Consider the following 6196-nt stretch of genomic DNA (forward strand, 5'->3'; position numbering starts at 1 on the left):
AAACAGACACAAACGAATCAAACAAACCGAATAAGGGGAGCCTCGGGGCTCGCGGGCCCACCTCGGGTCAAATTGAGGCGGCGGACACAAATCGCAGGTTTTTGGCTTCATATAGTCATTTACAAAAGTTTCGAAGAGTTTCGGACTCAACAGCACAAGTTATGGAGGTACGAGCGTTCTTTTACCCAAATGGGACCAAAAGGTTTCAATCGCGCTGAATGAATAGTGCTTGAACTTGAACCTCGATTTCCGAGAGCAAAGTTATTCCCGAGATTCTGAAATTTACCTAGTAGGTCTAGGACATGCCAAAAGAATAAGAGGTAGGCTTTACATACCTGGTTGGCGCCTTACGCTCCTCAAATCGCAGTTCCCGTTTCGTCCAGAAACTGCAAATGGTCACTTTTACCAGTTACTATTCATGAGAATCAACACTTTAGTCTTTGGGCTATATTTGGCTACCGAAATTTCGGCAGCACTCCCCCTATAAATCTAACACCCCCGAGACTTAGCTCGGCTCAAAATACAACAGCAACAACAACCCAAACATCATTAACCATACAAACCACAATCATATTACATAAACTTCAAAATTGCACTTTAATACATAAGTTGGCAAAATTATTGATTCAACTTCAACATGCCAAATCTATTTCCACCTTAGTCCATTCATTCATTCATTCTCAATTATTCAAACACACTACATACAAGTTCCAAATCACATACGAACATCCCCAAAGTTTACTACTTTCCAATTTTCATTCAAAAACACCAAAAGTTACGACGAACGTTCTAATTTGCGTCGTTTCATTCCAAACTCATTTTCATCAACCATGAATCATATTCAAAGTCTTTAGTATCATAAATATACTATGATATACACAAATATACCAAGGGTATACACTTTCCGACAACGTCAAAAATTATTTTCTAATACCAACTCAATTCCTTAATCAATCCTTTACAACATAATGACCACAACAACACATTATTCAAACTAAACAAGCTCAAATTCTTAGGCCTTGCACCTCCCTCACTTTCGGCCAAACACACCCTTTATATACACACACACCATGCACAAACACAACCCCATTCCAAAATCTTCACACTAATTCAATCAACAACACATATACATCCATTTCATATCATTAAAACATAAAAATCTTACCTTTTTCTTGAATTTCCGACTTGTCGCAAACGAGCACCTTACGCCAAACTAATTGTACCCCGTTGAAGAGGGGCTCGAGTACTTCAAAATACGTTAAGGACAAGGATTTTTGGATCACCACAAAGCTAGCAAATTTTTTTTCTTTCTTTCCCTATACCCTTCGGCCGAGAGCCATTTTTTTTTCTTGTTCTTGAATTTTTTTCTTTTGTTCTAGATAATTATCCATTACAATGTGATATATATCCACTTATAGGTCATGTGCATAGCACATGACCTTAATGGAATGGGCTTGGGCTTGCCCCCCCCTTTGGCCGGCCACTTTCCTTCCTTTGGGCCTCAATTTTTGTATTCCATTTTCTTAGCCCAATGCATAAAATGTCCCGTTTTGTAATTCCCGAAACTAATTTCTAAAATTCCAAATTCACCCTCGGCCTTCCCCGAGGTCTTGACATTAATAGTTTCATAATCAACACGAGCATAGCGACTTAAACCAAAATTATTTCCTCAATACACACAAGTCTTGTTTATCTCTTGATTTCCCGTTATACGAAAATACGGGACATAACATTCTCCCCCCCTTAAAAACATTCGTCCTCGAATGTTGAATCGAACTCATGGGTGTCATACTACTCCGGGAGGGTTCCCTTGATACTTGTCCTTTATTGATTTCCCCGACATATCTTCTTTACCAATACTAGGGTAGATTTTTCACGTCACCGACTCAAATACCTCCATAATACATTTTCTCATACTCTACGTAATCACCGAACTCTGCACTATATTCTTGTAAGGGACGGACGCTTTCCAGATATCATCGCCAATATCATCTTCTTTTCACACTCCTGAGTTTCCTTACCACATCGTCGTAATCTCACTTTACTTCATATCAGACACTTCATGCCCAACAGACTCAGAACTAAAACCGAACGGATTCATAATCGGAAGCAGACATACTCAACGATGGCGGACGGATTCGTAGTCAACATCGAAGGTACGGAAGCATATCAGACACATCTGAGATCGGAGTCAGACGTACAAAGGAGTATCGGACGAATCCGTAAGCAGAATCAAACACACGAAGGTATACCAAACAGATTCACAATCGAAGTCAGACGTACGGACTCATATCGGACAGATCCGAAATCAGAATCAAATATACAGGATTGTTTCATACAGAGTCGTGATCAGACAAACCGAAACATATCAAACATACGCGCGGTCAAAATCAAACACACCGAAGCATATCAGATGGATGTATATCCAGAGTCAGACCCACAGAGGTGTGCCAGACAGAAACGGATTCAGAATCAAACGCACAAAAGGTTCATCGGACGGGAACCTAGTCGAACGCAGAGGTACAGAGGTGTACTAGGTAGAGCCTCATCGGAATCGGAAATGCAGAAGCACCACAGATAGATTGTCAGTTTAGGATCAAATCATTCACATTAAGGCTCCAATAATTCATGAGAATTTCCTCTTTATTTACAAACTCACTCATCGGTCGTTACACAATTTACCTTGCGTCTTACGTATCAACTCTTTCAAAGATTCTATCCATTCACACTGCTCACCTTTCATTTATCTCAACATCAATTGCCGGGGCTCGGCTCTTACCCCGCATAGGCACAAAATAAAAATCATACGCACACACATACACATACACACGCTCACTCATACCTTACTGGCGAACATCTCTGGCTGTTATTCAAATTCGTTCAATTTCCCAAGCGGTGTCATACTCTTTTCCTTTTTTGCCCATTTAGTCCGCCTCGTTCCGCGCGGCTCTCGCGAGGGCACTAATTATTCCACACACATTCTATTTATCCTTGGTTACCCCAAATTCTCATTTACATTAATCATACTTACACTTGTGCAAAATTTTGCATTACTTCCCAGGGGGTCACCCATCCCTGAATTGCTCTGGCTTGAGCACGCTTAACCCCGAAACTTTCGCGCATTTTGACACGTTAAGGCTGATATAATTTCGTCAATTGCTCCGCACGACCTTTGTCACGTAATTTTAGGCCAAACGGGGCCTTAACAAATTTTTCGGAAATTTTTCGTAGCGGGTCCCACACCCGGCTATGTCGTACCATTACCTTGTCGCCTTTCTGAATCTCAAACATTCGCTCTCGTACACCTATGCATATGATCACGGCCAACCCACGAATTTAAGCCTCCAAATAATCGATGTGATCCGATAAAATACCACCGTAAGGTGTTCTCTGGCCACCGACAGAAGAGAACTAAAGTCCGATAGGTATCGCGGGGCCTTTTGTACTTAGTCTACATATTTACTTCCATACTTCTGGAAAAATTTGGGCAGAGTTTCCTCTGTATTTCTTACTGTCTGAAACCTGTACACCAGAAATACCAATCACGCCGCACAGGGCTAACACACATATACTCACATATATACCATATCATGTCGTAACGCAGCCACACAGGGCCAATAACTTCAAATGAGAATTATAACGTCGTCGACACTTACCACACGTGCCCAACTCAAACGGCATCGGAGGCACTTTCCGGTTTACCTTCCTCCAGAATTTCCAAAATCACTCGGACGGTGGGGACATTTAGTCACCCTTACCTTGGGTCACTAGATCTCTAATTCCTTTAAATTTTCGTCGTCTTCATAGAACAACGTTTCGCGAATAACATACACATATAGAAAATTCTAAAAACTCATACACTTATAAATAATCAATATCGGGTCTGACCTGGGGAGCTGCCGTGAGAGGTATGGCCACTATCATCCACGTCTGTCTGCTCCCTGGCTATCTGGTCTCCATTATCACTTGCATCTGAATCGGAGGGGTACGGACGGTCAGACAAATCCCGGCTCACAGGCGACCCAGGCCAAGAACCGGAGAAATCCATAGCACTCTCCGAGGTGGCCGGGCTATCACGGTCCTCCCTAATAACCAGAGCTCGTGCATACTCAAAAATATCCTCCTGCGTCGTCCCAGAAGAATGCTCCGATGGGTCTGCCTCATCACTATCTCCCTCCGCGGAGGTAAGAAGCTCCGGAGGGGTCATTGCCAGACCCTCCGAGATATCTGTGTCATAGCCATCCTCCACGGGATCCTCCGCCCCAGGGATCGGAGACTTTGGAGGAATCGTAGAGGGGTCCTCCGACGGATCCGTGTCATAGCTATCCTCCGGGGAATCCTCCGAAGGATCCGTCTCGATCGAGTAACTGGGGCCCTGCCTACTTGGCCCTGGTGACAGCCTGGGGGCCTTCTTGGCACCCCCATCCTCATCGTCAGACGCCGTCCTCTTCATCCTTCACCAACCTACAATCACCTGCAGGAAGAGGGTCAGAATCATCTTTCCCCAAATACCGACACTCCTGCTCCCTGGAGCCTTGCTGTAGGAACAGCAATTCGTAAGGGAGAATCATTCTAATCATACAGCTTTATCGCACGATCTGAGAATGCAAAGAAGGGTAACATCCTAAATGCCCTGTAGCTTCCCGTCTATAGATGTGGTGCACAACACATCGATAAACAAGACTCTACTAGACACGGCCTGTAGACATTCCGAGGACAAACCGCTCTGATACCACTTTTGTCACGACCCAGCCCCGTGGGCCGCGACTGGTGCCCTACAGGGACACCCCAAACGAACTCACACCCAGACCATCGCAATTCAAACTCAACCGAACTCAGTATACGCTATTCGAACTCAACATCGCAATCAGACATCTACCGAACACTTATTCTAAGCAGACGCCCGTACAGATCAGACAGATTACAAATCAGAAAGGAGGCGGAATATACATCGCCAAATTTCACACACACACATCAGAGGGGTGGCGGAATGTACATCGCCCCCAAAAGCATACACATACATACAAAATCAGAGGCCGAGTTGGCCATAGTAGTGTACGGGCCGCTTAAGAACACAAAGCAGACTCACATACGAACACACCGGACCCACGACCCACAAATCTGACTACAGGCCTCTAGACAAAACAGAACATAAGACATATGAACATTGGACGGGACAGGGCCCCGCCGTACCCACTCATCCAAGTATACAGAATACAGACACAACAAAAGATATGTACCAAAAGTAGGCTCCGGATCAAGGGGAGCTCTCCAACACAGCAGACTGAGTAGCCTAAATCGGAGGACCACCCAGACGAGCTTCTGTACCTGCGGGCATGAAACACAGCCCCCGAAGAAACGGGGGTCAGTACGGGAGAAGTACTGAGTATGTAAAGCAGAGGGTACAGAAATCACAAACACAGCGGGAGTCAGAAGGAACAAACACACCGTTATCGCAAACAAAGCAAACCTGTGCGGGAGGCGAACGTACAAATGCAAATCAAATCATGTATAGGGTTTAGGAACGTGGTCACCCCCCGACGCTGGTGCCACAACACATCATAGCTCCAGAAGTTTTCAAATCTCCGTACAATCTCCAGACACATCATATCACACACACATCATATCATCAGAACATATCAAATGCCATATCACATCATAACTCCATAAACGGTAACCGGCCCTATGGCGAGGCCTCGGAAACCGTAACACATCATAACTCCCGAATATAACATAGTGCGCACGATCACAAAGTCGGCTTTATCTTGTCGCAATTATCTCAAAATATCCGAACGTGCGAAATATGGGATATAACAGTATGAGTGCCTTAGAGTATAGTCTTCGCTTTAATTCTTTGGCTAGGTATGTTTCGTCCATGGTAGCCGATATGGGTGACCGAGTGCACCGAGAGGCCTAGGGCCACATTTGATGGATAGGTGCTTGATTTTGTCCCTTCAGGATAACATGGATATTTCACGCATTCAAGCCCATGCCCAGAATTTGGAAGAAAGCTAACAACAGCAAAGAAGTGAGCGTGAGCATGATAGAGGGTATAGCAAGAGGGCTAGATCTTCGGGTCCGACGAGTGAGTTTAGAGGCGGGCAAAGACAGCAGTTTTCTAGGCATTCAGGCCATTCTATGACCAGTGCGCCTCCACGGTTTACAGGACAGATATTTGATAGACCTACTTATTCCG

The sequence above is a fragment of the Lycium barbarum genome, chromosome 11 (assembly GCF_019175385.1).
Source record: "Lycium barbarum isolate Lr01 chromosome 11, ASM1917538v2, whole genome shotgun sequence".
NCBI classification, from domain to species: domain Eukaryota; kingdom Viridiplantae; phylum Streptophyta; class Magnoliopsida; order Solanales; family Solanaceae; genus Lycium; species Lycium barbarum.